The sequence below is a fragment of the Lutra lutra genome, chromosome 6 (assembly GCF_902655055.1).
Source record: "Lutra lutra chromosome 6, mLutLut1.2, whole genome shotgun sequence".
Taxonomy (NCBI): domain Eukaryota; kingdom Metazoa; phylum Chordata; class Mammalia; order Carnivora; family Mustelidae; genus Lutra; species Lutra lutra.
Window position 1 is genome coordinate 2,597,443 of NC_062283.1, and position 15,302 is coordinate 2,612,744.

The window sequence follows — 15,302 nt, forward strand, 5'->3', positions numbered from 1 at the left end:
CCTGGGAAGAGGAGAGCCCTCACCATGAAGATACTTTCTCCTTCCTTCTTGATTTCATTCCACAGTTTGAAAGGCATATGCACCTGCATTTTTCTCTCTTGAGCTCAGGCAAGAAAGGAAGAAAAGTAACGTTAAGGTTCTCTTTCGTGGTGGAGAAAAAGCCTTTCCCCTTCATTCCTGATACAAAATCTCACTATTTCTGACAGATAATTAGAGTGAGAAGGGATTTCTGACCCCCAGAACATCAACTTTTTTGTTGTTGTTCTTTCCTGACCATTTTTAAATTTCTTTAAAATTAAGTGCTGAGTAAAAGCCAGTTTCAATGTTCTCTTAAAAATTCTTCCTCCTCCTCCTTCCCCCTATCTTATCCTTGTCCCAGGATCCTAGTGTCTCCCTATGCCAGTCTTCTCTTTCTCTGGAAGTTAGGAGACGGATTAAGCCCTCTCCAGTGACCTGGGCCACATTGGGAGGGGATGGTGGTGTAGGTGGGAAGCCCAGAGATGCTTTCCCACATTCTCCTCCATATTTCTAAATCAGGTAACAATCACAACCCTGTTTTTATAGTAAGATACACAACTTCTGGGAGAGCCCTATCATTCAACTGGGTCCCCCACCCACTTGTAACCTTTCGTTTGCCTTCTGTCATTCAAGATAGTGAAATTGTTTCAGTGCTGGATCATTCCCATGGTGACATACTGTAGGTCGCCCTTTGCCCCCACAATCCCCGATAGGATTCCTAGTTTTTCACTTGTGCTGAAGTCATGTTTGAGATGATCTACCCTTAGTCAGGGTCCTCTTTGATGGCAGTGAAATAACCCAATGGTACCAGGTTAGTTAGACCCATACAACTAGTTAGGGCATGTGCTTAGAATGACCATAAGTCAAGAAGAGGGTTAAAGCATGGGAATTGGGTCAAATGTTAGAATGCCTTCTTTGCACTCAGAGCTGGTGGGAAGAACACCTGTTTTCTCCAGTTAGGACCCTTCATTCCTTCTTCATAGGCACCTGTGGTCCCCAGATCTTCTCTCCTGAACTCAACTCCAAGAAATATTGGACCTTTTTTTTAAAATGGCAATTCATACATTTCTGATTCTTATTTCACACACAAGGCACTCAGGCTTAGTCTTTGACCAATTCTGTCAGAGCTACAGAAAAAGATGGAAAACCTGAAAAGAGCTGTAGAGAGAGTGACCATCATCCACACTGGGCCATGCTGGGCATTTCCAACTCAAGATTCACAATTTTTGGCTAGCAGTAAACGTAGATGTCCTACTCCCGTTTTCTGGACAGAGAGACCCTGGTGAGAGGAATGCCTCTCCGTGACTTTGTAATTGAGATTTATGGGGTCACTCAGCCTGGGGACGCAAAGAAGGCTGTGAGGGTCACCGAGAGAGACAGGATGCCAGAGAGAATTTGTTGGATCTGAGGTCTCTGAGTAGCATGGGTCTGGAGGAGATCACACAGACCCAGACTGTCAGGGGAAAAAAAGGTTGTGGAACTAGGGGAATTCTTAGAGAAAAGACATGAAAAGAGAATAGAAGTAAGATCTTTGGGTAGTTCTTCTTTAAGGAGATTCCTAACCTATCTGCCAGGACTCCGTCATTCATTCATGTAACAGATACTTTTAAATGAGTGGATTTATTCTTCCATTCATCAGACATGAATTCAAGATCTCTTCTGTATCTGCCCTCCTGGCTCAAGACTTCTCCCTCAGATCTCTACTCCCAGTGTCTTGACAAATACTGTAAATCCTCCCCACATACCTCTCCAGAATCTTTCTCTATCTTCTCATTCATCTATCCTTTCATCCATTCCGTGGTGTTCGTGGAGAATGTATTCTATGCCATACGGCAACCAGGCACTGACCATACAGAAAGACTCCTGCTACTGATAATCTCACAAGTTAACAGGATAAACCCCTGGCCTTCCATAGCTCTATAACGTCTTTCCTTTCTCTTCAACTCTAGTTTCCTCATTTCTAGCCTCTTTGGCATTCCAAATTAAAAACCTTTCCTAAAATGTGACTTCGATTGTGTAAACCACCTGCTTGGAATTTTTTAAAGGTTTTTAAGCCTCCACAACCCCCCTCTCCTTAACAAACTCTCCGTGTCTATTACACACACGCCCCAATGCAACTGAACAGGTATATTTCTTAACACAAGAAATCCTACATACACCCTATGTTCACTCCTCATCCACACCCCTCCAAGTCCATTTTTTATTTTTTCATTCTGATATGATTTCTCCTCTTATTTCCTGTAGGTCTGCCTGTTTGGTTTTGGGGATGTGTTTTGCTTGGGGGTTTTGTTTTGTTTATAATTTTTTTTTCAGCTCTCTCCCATGCTGTGCATATGGCACCGCTTCATGACATGCCTTAGCAAGAACTGAACACTGATCTCGGATTTTTTCCGGAGGCAAGTTTCCGTAGTGTAGTGGTTATCATGCTTGCCTAACACGTGTGAGTCCCCAGGTGGAAACAGGTGGCTTCTTTTGTCTTGGGGTGAAATCACCTCCTCTTTCTATTCTGGGAAGCTCCAGCTGAAAGGAATGAGTCATGATCGACCTTTGGTTGTTGTGTTTTTGTTTTTTTCTTTAAAAAAGCAGATAACCATCCTGAGCAAGCTGTGACACCTGGGCCGAAACATTCTGAGGGAGTCCTCCCTCCCCCGTGTCCTCTTCTGGTCCTGCAGTCTAAACCATGCGATTTGGGGGATGCTAGAGTTTTCCTATGGCTGCTTTCTCCTCCTTACTCTGGCAGAGAAATAGTACCCATTGCTCTCTGGCCCAAGTCATGTTGGAGAAGATACACCCTCTTTTCATATTAATGGTTTTGACGGTTCCCATATTTCAGGCTGCTCAGAATAGTGAACAATGAAGTGGAGACGGGGAGGGTGAAAACCTGGAGAAGAAACCAGAGAAGACAAGGGAATTAGCTCAGGTGGTAGAGTGTTCACTTAGCATTTGAGAGGTAGTGGGATTGATGCCCACATTCTCCAGATTTTACCATTTCCACAACAATCTCCGGCTCACAACCCTGCATCTTCCAGCTTATTGAACGAATTGAGAAAATATTAGACATCTTGAACACAGTCATTTGGATGCTTGCTTCCCATATGACCTCTGGGCAAGTTCAAAGACAGGCCTTCGCACTCCCTACCTGCACTGGGTAAGCAGATCTATCAATTTATCATTTACTTTCTGTTTCTTCAGAGGAGCTGTGGTCCCGAGGGATGTAGCCAGTTGCTCTCTTTCTCCATTTCCCCTGCAGCTTGGCCTTCTATGTGGCTCAGTCCTGAGAAATGCTGGGCAGAGCCAGAAAGGAAGCAGCCAACCTTCTTGTCAGCAGACTGAGACGGTGAGCCCCCAGGGTGACCAGACAATACTGGGGAAGACACATGGAAAGCAAACACGTAAAGTTATTTATGAGCTCTTGAAGGCACTCTTGAGCTTGAGCAAGGGGCTCTGACCCTAAACAACACATTGCAGACTTCGAGAACTGCAGCAGGAGTCCACTGCCCAAGTCCACACTGACCGCCGGGCTGCAGGCACTCCGGAAATCTCCAAATCGTATCATAAAGGCTTTGAAAATGGAAAGGACCTTGAAACCACAACATTTAGAAGGCTGCTTTGTACTGGGAACGTGAACACAAGGCAAAGTGCCTACAAAAACAAAATGGGCAGCATTCGCCATAAAATTTGAGGGAGACACGAAATCTTGCAACATATAAATGGCCTATAGTCCGAAGCTATTCGGTATATGAAGAACCAAGAAAGTCCTAAATCACTGGAAGGAGGGAATCGACAGGTACCAATTCTGGGATGGCACAGGTACTGGAATCATCTGGCAAACACTTCAAAGGTGTGATGAGTAAATGCTCCAAGAATTCAGGGTGAGAATTCTTTGAAGTGAATTGTTAGAAAATCTTAGCAAATCATCCAAAGATGTAAATCCAAATTGAAATTTCAGAACTGTAAAGTGTATTAGCCAAAATTATGAACAGAAGCACTAGAGTGTGCCAGTAGCAGGAGATGACTGAGAAAAGTTCAGTGAATATGTAGATAGAATAGTAACAACCCAATCTAAACGATAGAGAGAAAAGAGTTTTTTAAAAGATGGACAGAGCCTCAGGGACAAATAGGAAAATAACAAATTCTATTTACATCTTTGGAGACCCAGAAGAGGAGAAAGAGCTTCTTGAAAAAAGAAAAATAATTGAATTCTTAATGGCCAAAAAATTCCCAAATTTGGCAAAAGACATAAATCAGATACAAGAAATTCAGCAAACCTCAAGCAGGATATCCCTGAACAAATCCACACCCACACATATCACAGTTGTACTCCTGGAAACAATAGGGAAAAAAATCCTTGAAAGTTTCAAAACAACCATAGGGTCATAAAGAAATGACATCTCATTTATTAAATGCCGAAAGAAAAGACACATTAACCCCAGAAGGCTAAGTGGAGCCAAACTATCCTTCAAATGTAAAGGGGAAAGAAATACATCCTCATTTGAAGGTAAAACAGAGAATCTGTTGCTAGCAGTAGTGCTAGAAAAGAGTCGAACTGTGAGAAAAATGATGCCAGAAAGGAACTTAGATACTAAGAATGAATAAACAAGAGCAGAGATAGGAATTATCTGGGTAAAAGGAACCACTGTTATTCTCTCTTGAGTTCTTTAAAGTATGGCTGATGATTGAAAGTGAAATTACAACATCATCTAATGGTTTTCTCATCATAGCTACATGTATGACACACATAACATAAAGAGGTTAGCGCAGAAGGTTAAAGGGTGGTGAGGTGGGGCACCTGGGTGGCTCGACAGAGTCAAGGGTCTGACTTTGGCTCAGGCGTCCGATCTCAGGGTTGTGGGACCAGGCCCTACCAGCAGCCTCCACCTCTCCCCCTACCCACCCCCACACTCTATGCCCCTGGCCACAGAGCTTCAAAACTCATAAACAAAAGCTAATAAAGCTGAAAAGAAAAATAGAAAAGTCCACAATTATCATTGCAGACTCAGTACTTCTCATTGTTTGATCGATCCAGTAGAGAACAAATCAACAGACATATTGAAGAACTGAACACCTTTCACCAGAGGATCTACTTGACTTTATAAAGCAAAATCACAAGATCGATATGTTGCCAGGACCCTGGGCCTTGGGGCCTCGACCCAGCCAGACTTGAAGGAGTTGCCAAACCTGAAGGAGTTGCCAAAGGTTCTTGGTCCTGTCAGAAGAAGAAATTCAAGGACAGATACACAGCACATTGGATAAACAACACAAGCATGACAGTTTATTAAAGTGAAAAGTACACACTAGTGATATGGGGGGGCAGAGGATGGGAGAGAGGAGGGGGGGGAGAGGGAGAGAGGGAGAGAACTGGGTGTGCTGGGGGTTAGGTTTCTATCTTGTTGACAGCGTCCATTATAGGATGGAATATTTATCCAGAGTTTTGCACTTTATCTTCCTAACTAACCCAGCCTTGACAGGGTTTCCTGTTGTGGTGCCGCCATCTTGGGCCTGCCTGGTGGGATCCAGCTTATCAGGGACGCTGCCAGGATGGGCCCCTGACCTTCCCCACAGCCGGCCGTGGCTGCCTCCTTGCTGGCCTCCGGGCCTCCCTTGAGAGCCTCAGTAACTGCCTAACTGACAGACAGAGGGCCAAAGAGTTGAGAGGAAAGCAAGATATCAAAACTAAGAAATCAAGAGTGGTCAAAGTGCGGAAGATTGAAACTGATAGTTTAGAAAGAGTTATTTACCTGTCAATGTCAGGGAGGCTGCAAGAGGTGGAACCAAAAGGGATCTTGCGTGTCCTCTTGAGTTCTGACACAGATTCCTCTCTCCCATCTCCCAGCCTCAGCCTAATTCAACCTTCTAGACTTTCCCTGACTTTGGGTCTAGAGGAGATGCCCCGTTCTGATCCTGGTACCACCACCTTGATCCTGGGGACACGTCGAGCCTTTCCGAATGAGTCTCAGGGATACATTCAGAGAAATGGGACCAAACGCCATGTACTGTAGTCTACTCTTCAGTGGACCTCGGTGCACCGTGTTCAGACATCATGATCAGGCCTATAAGGTCCATTTGAAGAACCAGTCACGCTCTTTCCTTCAGGCCTGTGCACATTTCTTTTGTTCTTCTATCATTAATGCAGATTTTTTAAAGTACTTAGCACCAGGCAATAAGCACCCTGCCACGAAGGCTCTTACAATCTCGTGGGGAAGATGGCTGAGCCACAGACATTTGCAACTTGGTAAATGCCACGAAACAGATGTTTTTCTAGATCTCTGGGAATTTTGGAAGGAACACAAGGCAACCTCAGAAAAGTGGGAGAGGCATCAGGGATGAGATGCCTCCTGGAAAATGGTTTTGGGTCTAACAAGTAGCTAGCCAGGCAGAGAGCAGTGAAAGTTTGGGCAATCTGTATGAAACATCTCTTTAAGTCCAGCAACGCTGCAGTCAAAGGTGAAAAAAAAAAAAAGAGGAAATAGGAGTGAAAAATGGGGTGAAGCTGGGGCCCAAGTTGCCCTGAAAGGCTTTGCTGGCCCCGCTCAGGCCAAGGACAGCCTTCCCTGCAAGTAAGCAGGTGCATAACTAGAAAAATTCACAAGGAGCTAGTCATGGTTGAGGAATCTCTGGAGATCGCGGGAAATGTAAGAAGCCCACCGTTCCTGTTTTCCACATAGCTCCTCATTTCAGTTTCCCTCTCCTCTGAATCTCCCAGGACAAGACTATGGAGGCACAAAACCATGGCTGATCTCTCTACACCCTGTCAAGATTAACGAGCATGCATTATTCTACTTCCTGAATCTTTTCCGGATTTTTAGACACAGCATTTTTACGAAGCGGGCCTAAAAGAACGTTTCGTGGCCCGTACGGGGATCGAACCCGCGACCTTGGCGTTATTAGCACCACGCTCTAACCAACTGAGCTAACCGGCCAGCTGCTACACTAACTCTCCTATCCTTGGTTACATATCAAAGATCAATATTATTCCAATCACTTCGAAAGAAAGTTTTTTTCTTCGAATTCACCTTTGAGCTTGGAAGGAGTTATGACCCCTGGTTCGTTCTAAACCCGAAATTTCATTTAAAATACAGTATCACACAAGGAAAGTTCAAATGTCGTCTGCTGAGGTGTTTCGTGACCTTGGGTTTTCGTGAGCCCCGTATTTAAAAGACAGCCTCATCCCCCTTCCCTTCATCCTTCCGCTGGCCCATTTCCTTCCCACCTTTCTACTTTGCTTCCAGAGCTCACTCCCACGGGGTACCTGGCGGAAGTCGAAACCACCTCTCCTTGCTCTCCACCTGCTCCCCTACACGTGCTTTCTCGCACAATCCCACTGGGTCCTTCACCCGTTTTCCCTTAGAGGCAGAATTTTATCTCTTCCCCCATACTTCTATTTGCAAAAGTCACTTTAGACAAACACGTCCCACTGCAGTCTTTGGGTCCGCATTTCTTCTTGAAACAAGGTAGTCCATGGACACCTCGAGCACAGAAGACTCCGCTTTTAAGTTCAGGCTCACGGCCTTTAGACTGAGGAGCAGACCCCGCAGGGAGCGCCGCGGATCTGGAGATGGGACGAGGGGGACCCCCTCCGCTCCAAGGAGGAGCCTTGGGCTGGCCGTTTCTCCCGCGCAGGAGTTCGCTGCGATTCCTTTCTGGAAGCGTCTGGGGTCTTGGGCAATGGATGGGGCTGGAGCCCGCAGCGGTGCAGAGCAGCGCGGCTGTGCGACGACAGGACCCAGGACCGCGTGGCAGGGTGGCGGTGTTCGAACTACGGAATAAATGAAGGAGCTCACATCACCTGCTGTGATGGCAGGTGCACCGCCTCCCGGCCCGGACCGTGTTGCTGGCATCCTGCTGCTTTTCGTGGCTTTCGGACTTGACTCTCTCTCCAATTCTCTTTTCCCCGGCTAGCGGGCCCGCGCCCGAGCTTGGGGATGTCCGGGCACCGTCCCCGCGCGCAAACACCCCGGCTGGTCCTCCCACAGACGGCCGACGTGCTTCCCGCTGGGACAGCCGAGCCCCCCGCGCCCTCCTCCGCCGGCTCCTCCTCCTCCGCGGAGCCGACGGCGGCCCAGCCTTGGGCAGAAGCGGAAAGGGAACAGGAAAGGAAGCTGCGAGAAAATGAGTGGAGGAAGCGCATATCCTGTCTGTGCCTTGCGGCTGGTCTGAGGGCGGACCGCCAGAAAGGGGAAGGAAAAGACCGAAAAGAGAAACAGTGGGAATCCGCGATGCTGCTGCGCCTTCGAGCAGAGCCCTCCCGCCCTCGAACCGCAGGGCAGCCGTGACTTTACTGCTCAGTCGGCATGATAAGCGTTGTAAACTCAGCACCAACGCGGTGGGTGGAATTAGCAAGTTTTCCGTGCGCCAGGGTCCCACGACTGTTCCAGAATCTCCAGAGAACCCGGCATTGTGCTGCGTTTCCTTAGCATCACCTGTTTGCCTGCGAATTTCCCCCATGAAAGAACATCTCTCAGAGGAAAGCTCTTCCCCTCCTTGCCTCCAAATGTTGAGCTTGGTGACTAAACCCAGTGATCATTCCCCCCCACCTCCCCCCACCACCGCGAGTCAAAACCCTTGGAATCTGAAAAAAAAAAAAAAAATCGAAAAAAATATTTTGAGTCGTCAGAAAAACAAAACAAACATGAGACACGGTGACTAGGATGTGGAGAAAAGGGAACCTTGGTGAGCTGCTGGAGGGAATGTAAACTGTGCAGGCGCTGGGTCCAACGGTCTGGAGACTCCCCCCCAAAATATTAAGGAGAGAGCTACTGTATGACCCAGTAATTCCATGACCCAAAGGAAATGAAAGCATTAATTGAAAAGATATGTGAACCCCTATGTTTATTGCAGCGTTATTTACAATAGCCAAGATATGGCCGCAAACTAAGTGTCCATCAATCCAAGAATGGATAAAGAAGATGTGGTGGTTACATATATGCCATGGACTATTAGCCATAAAAAAAAAAAAAAGACCTTACCATTTTTATCAACATGGATGGACCTAGAGCGTATTATGTTAAGTGAAATAAGTCAGAAAGAAAAATATCGTATGATTTCACTTACATGTGGAATCTAAAAAAGCAAACAACTACAACAAAAACAAGACAAAAAACAGACTCATAAATACAGAAAATAAACTAGTGGTTGACAGAGGGGTGAGGTGATGAAACAGACAAAGGTGATTAAGAAGCACAAACTTCTGGTTATAAAATAAATAGGTCACAGAGATAAAAAGCACAGCATAGAGAATATAGTGAATAATATTGTCATAAAGTTGTATGGTGACTACACTTAGGATGAGCGCCGAGTGATGTATAGAATTGTTGAATCACTGTGTTGTACACCGAAAGCTAACATAGCACGGTATGTCAACTGGACCTCGGTAATAATAGCAATAAGAGCGCTGAGAAAGAAGGAAGGGGAAGGAAGGACAGAAGGAAAGGAAGGAAGGGAGGAAGGGAGGACAGGAAGGAAGGGTGAGAGGGAGGGAGGAAGACAGGAAGACCTCCAGCCTGGGGTGCCCGGGGAATTCCAGGACAGCCGCTCTCTCAGATCGGTAGGGGGGCCCCGAGCCCTCTGCGGGCTTTCCACCGAGGGCGGCTGTTTTTCCGCGCGCCAGGAGCAGGGCCTGGGAAGCAGACGACCAGCGGGGATGGAGGCCGCTCCGCGCCCCAGCTACGCTGTTCTCACCTGGGTTCCCGGTTCTTCCCGCCCGCCGAGCCGTCCGCGATCCGTCCGGGAGAGCTCCCCACCCGGCGCCTCCAGGCCCAGGGCTGAAGGCGGCGGGCGATCGCTGGCGCTGCCAGGTTCTGCGCGCGCGGGCCCAGGCGCGAACCCAGTGGGAATTCAGCCCCGGGGCCGCGGAGCCCCGCGCGTCTCCGGACACCAAAATCCCTGCGGCTGGAAAGAGGGTCGCACCCGGCGGGGTTCTGCCACTGACAAAGCCAACTCGGGGGCCCATGCCATCCCTGTTTAGCTTGTGGAACGTTGGAGAAGTCCTTTCACTCCTGGGCTTTCCTGTTTGTCACCAGGAGACCATTTTCTCGAGTCGCTGAGGGTTTTCGTAGCCCAAGTCCCCCGACGGCCCCGCATCCTGGGCTGGGTGACCCTCGTGGTGAGTAAAGAGGACAAATTGAGAAATGAGCAAATCGAGAATTCGTGAAAGCCCTAGGACTCACAACACAGAAGCTCACACACCATGCTGAACGACACGAACTCAGCTTGAATTGTACCCAACACCGGCTTGTTCAGACCCCCTGTTCCAAGATAGGCCCAGAGCAAGTGGATGTCACCCTGGAGTTGTCTCCAGCCGTGAAAAGAATGAGCAGCGTGAACACGCTGAGTGAACCAACCGTGGGAAAACCAAGATGCAAGATTCAAGGAAGGCTTGTGCTGGGTAGCCAGGAGACAGGGCACGGCCAGGCAGAAACCTTGACCTCAGGCAGAAACCTTGGCCTCCGGGACCCAGGGCGTAAACGTGTGTTTTGAGCCCCACCCCCCACAACCCCCCACACCCCGTACCCCCCACACACGCCCCGGCTTCTGGTATTTTGTTTTGCGGACCTAGGAGACTCGTAGGATGAAAAGGTCCTATATCGCAATTGCGGGGATGGTTACCTACCTGCGTGTACTTATTTGTCAAAATTCATTGAAATGCGTGCATGTACAGATTATGCTTCCGTCCTGTTGATACTTTTTCAAATAGGCACACAGTATGGACCGCGGGTAAAATAAATCACCATAAATGAGTTCCCCATCCAGGTCACTTCTCTAAGAAAGCATTGCTAAATTCAGTGTATAATTCAGTAGATAAACTCCTAATTCAGAAGGAAAGAGACAACGGCAGATCTCAACTCCCCTAATGGAGGAACAGTCAAATGATAATAGATCCCAGAGAAGAGATGATTATTTGAAGGAACAATAAGTGGAAGGTGGTAGGGAGGTCTCCTGAGGGTGGGAGCAACCGGGAAACGAAGTGGCACTGGAATGAAATTTGCCTCAAAGTGATAAAAATAGGCAGAAAGGCAGAGACGTCAGGGGGGAAGTAGCTCAAGCGGAGAGCGCTTCGCTTAGCATGCGAGAGTAGCGGGATCGACGCCCGCATTCTCCAGCTTTTGCAGTCCTGCCAGACTCCCCGGGTTCCGGGGTTCACCGGCATCGGGGCAACGTGCACTGGGCGGACCTCATCTTTGGCTCAGCCTTCCTCTGTGTGCTTCCCTGCTGGTTTAAAAGGAGAAGAAAGAAAGAAAGAAAGAAAGAAAGAAAGAAAGAAAGAAAGAAAGAAAGAAAGAAAGAAAGACCGAAATGTGACATACAAAAACAAAAAAGGAACAAATGGGACAGAATGTCTTAGAAACACAGGTTTTGGGGCCTTGGCTCAAAGTTGGTAAAAAATGTTGTGTGTCTGGGAAAACCAAACTTTCTCCTTTGGAGTCGGAAGTGTGAGGAATAGCTTGAGAATTGTGTCAGGAGCACCGCAGGAGAGTGGGATTTTCTGATGTTTTAATGTTTTTTGCTTTTTAATAAAGACACGTTTATATTTTATAAATAGTAAATTTTACTACTTAACTTTTATCGCGATATTGGTTTTAGTATTTATTCACAGTGACAACCCGTGGTTAGGTAGCAGATGTCCATTTGTCTTCTATCAGATCTCTAAGAGTTTGGCTAAGTATTAAGAAGAAAGACAAAGAAGGAAAGAGATTTGGAGGATGGGGAAAGGAGTGGGCTAGCCTATTAACTCTGCTGTCAGATTAGCCCTCGCTAATATGACATGGGGAAAGTCCCTCTACAGTCGCGGCGGGCTGAACTGAAGGTCTAGACAACCTAAGGCAGATGTGGTTGCCAAGTTGGACCAAGAGAAAGAGGGGTGCGGAAGGAGGAGGAAGAATTCAAACAGCCATGCATAGCCTCCATTTGTTTTCTCTTTTGGCCATGAGAGTTTTGAGGTCTGCGGCAAGAAATTTTCATAAGTTTTTTCATGAGGAAATGAAGACTGTAGGCTATCTCTAGGAATGTTCCCTGCAATAGTGCATAATAATTGCTCAATAAATTAATACCTGTGCTGCAGTGTCTGTGTAGGTCACTCGACTCATCCTCTGGGTCTGGTGCTAAGCAAGGGCTTCAGGAATAAATCTATAGGACAAGATTAAGACTCTCAAGGCACAATCTTGGTTCCCTCCAAGGTTCTTCATCACTCCCTGAGCCCTACAGGAGAAGAGCGCTGTGTGCAGCCCCTGGAATGGGGGTTTGCTGAGAAATCTAAGAAATCTCCACTACAGACTAGCCTCCCTGGGGACCACACTGAGGCTCAGGTCAATGTTGAAATGGAGGTAGGGAGATCAAAATCTTTCAATGGGATACTTGGACCATAGCAGACGGCCTGCGACAGACAATATAGTAAGGTCAAGTGTGTTTGATTCTATATCCAGAATTGAAGAAAAAAAAGTGGAAGAGTGTTTACTGCCTTTAGAAAGGAGAGGGGGAAGCTTGGCCATTCTCTCAGGCTAATGGCAAACCATTATTTCGGACTCACTATCCCCACAGATACTCAGTACTGGGAAGGGACTGATGCCGGTGTTTGCCTTCTCTGCCTTTCCTTAAAACTATTATTCCAGCAAACTGAGCAAAGCTTCACTTAGACAAAGGCCTCAAAATTCTCTCCTAGCTGCTCCTCTCGTCCCACTCTGGGCCACAGGTTTCACCTTTGGAAAGTTGAAGAGAATTAGGTCTTGGGTTTTCTGGGGTTTCTCTAGGAAATGGGAATAGGACTTTCCAGCAGCCTGGCCCAGGGATGTGACACGGAAGGCTTGAGGCCCTGGGCTGGGAGAGGCCGTCCCACTGCTTGTCTTGGGCAGCTGAGCCTGCAAAGACCAGTAATGACCACAACTCTGGAGCAGGCCGGAATAGACACGGTGTCTCGACATCTGGAGCCTGTTCTTTTTACTTCCAGGAGATCAGGAAATGAAATTGGGAAGTGCTGACAAGGCTTCTAAGGAAGTCCCCATTCTTCACTCTCCAATGTCTGATCATCTCTGCCCTCCATCCAGTCCCGGCTGGTCCCTCAAGGCCCAAAGTTCCCAGCAGCCTCCAGGAACCAGGAAAGTGAGAGGCCTGTGGTCCCTTCTGCGCATGGTTATTATTCGAGAAGTTCTCTTCACCCCCCCTCTCCTTGGTTTGCATATTGCCTGTTCTATTTACAAACCCAGAGCTTCTTACCTGGGAAAAAGATCCAAGAAGCTTTGACACCTCTATTGTACCCCTTGTCACCACTCCTCATGGAGGACCCTTGGTCCACCTGCCAGCATTCCTCCCTTCCCACTCCTGCCCCAGGCTTGGCATTCTGAGTACTCAGGTCTCAACTCAAATTGTCCTTCTTCAGACAAGTAGAGCTAAAATGTTGTGTGCACAGTCTCTCACTCCCAGTTCTATCTTCTTCACAAACATTATGTCCTCCAGAAAGTAGGTTTTTAAGTTATTGTTTTGTTTTTCTCTTTCCTAGAATGGGAGCTTCCCGAGTGCTCAGGCACGGTCTGTACAGAACGCTGAATCTCACTGCGCCCCAGCGTCTAGAGCGAAGGTTCACATGGCTACTGCCATGACCGGGTGGAGTGGATAGTGCAGGAAAATCAAACACCAGTGAATTCTTCAAAATATTATCCCACCACATCTCCAAATCTTAACACAACATCTAAGAATTCATTTTGCTTCTTCCTTTCTCATCTTCCTTTTTTTCTGACATTCAATGGCAATTTTAGGTCTTGTTTTGTTTGTTTTGTTTGTTTTTCCAAATGACCAACTAGATTTGCTATATTCCAGCTAATCCCCATGTTTCTATTTAGGATTCTTTTTTCTTACTTTCTTTAGAGCCTTTCTTTTTCTTATTCCTTATGTTAAATGCACAGGATTTTTACTGTAGTACTCTATAATTAAAGTACTCTATAATTAAAGAGTATTCAAGGGTAGAGTTTTAAACTAGAGAGCAGTTTCTGCAGAACCTAAGGAATAGGTCATTGGAAATTCCCATTTTTATGATCTTTGAAATTCCCATTTTTATGAGTCTGACGGTATGCTTTTGATTTTCCTCTAAGGTGCTCATTTGAGAATTAATATTTTGCTTGCTATTGTGTTATTCTTTTAATGATGTTGTCTAAATTTATTTTTTGTACCGATTTTATGTATCAGTATATGATTATATACACAAGATATGGATGTGACATTGAGCCCATGTATGAATGTTAATATTGATGACTAAAAAGGAGAAATTCAGGGACACCTGGGTGGCTCGGGTGGTTGGGTGTCTGCCTTCACTTGGGCCATGAGCCCAGGGTCCTGGGATTGAGTCTTGGATCGGGCTCCTTGCTCAGCGGGGAGCCTGCTTCTCTCTCTGCCTCTGCCTGCCACTCTGCCTGCTTGTGCTCTCTTTCTCTGACAAATAAATGAATAAAATCTTTAAAAAAAAATAAAAAGGAGAAATTCAGACATTACACACCTCATAAAGTTATGCTCACAATACCTCTCAAATTTTACTGTTGAAATATTTGAGGCTGAAGCTAAGGGCGCTTCTACCTCTAACTACCAGTTTACAAGAAATACAGCAATTCAAGAAATATGTCAAGGGACACCAATATGTCAAGAGCAATTCAAGAAATATGTCAAGGGACAAAAAGAGGCAGTAGAATAAATCCACAAGGTGGGAAATTATGTAGGATAAAAGATGCAGCCCCTTCAGCAAATCTGTTGGCCTAAACTACTCTTCTGTACCATACTAGAATAGTGGATACATGTTATACATTTGTCAAAATCCATAGACTATATGACACAATGAGCGAACCCTAAGGTTAACTGTGGACTTCAGTCTATAATAAGAATGTATCAATATTGATTCCCCTGTTATAACAAATCTCACACTAAGCACAATGTTAATAATGGGAAACTCGACTGGAGGAAGGGTGACATTGTTTATTGGGAACTATGTACTATGTACTGGGAACTATGTACTTCCTGCTCGATTTTTCTTCAAATCTTAAAGTGCTCTAAAAAATAAAGTATATTAGTTAACTAATATAACTAATACATTAGTTACTAATAACATTTAAAAAGAAAAGCAAGGGATTGCCTATGGATGAAGAGAGACTTAAAACATTAAAGAAAGTGGATTTTGTTTGGTTTCTTAGTCACTTGTTAAGGGAGTTTGTGTCTGTGACAATCAGAGGTCTGGAAAAAATGTGGATGTTAGATCATATTCAAGATTATTCATTAATTTGCAGCAACCACCATATACACACAGACATAAT

At 46.1% G+C, this 15,302-nt stretch overlaps 1 non-coding gene across 1 annotated transcript; it reads right to left on the bottom strand.

The window, feature by feature from the left end:
• Positions 1-6,864: 6,864 nt before the first annotated feature.
• TRNAI-AAU (transfer RNA isoleucine (anticodon AAU)) lies at positions 6,865-6,938 on the bottom strand. The gene has a single exon. It is a non-coding gene; the product is annotated as a tRNA-Ile (tRNA).
• Between the last annotated feature and the right edge of the window lie 8,364 nt (positions 6,939-15,302).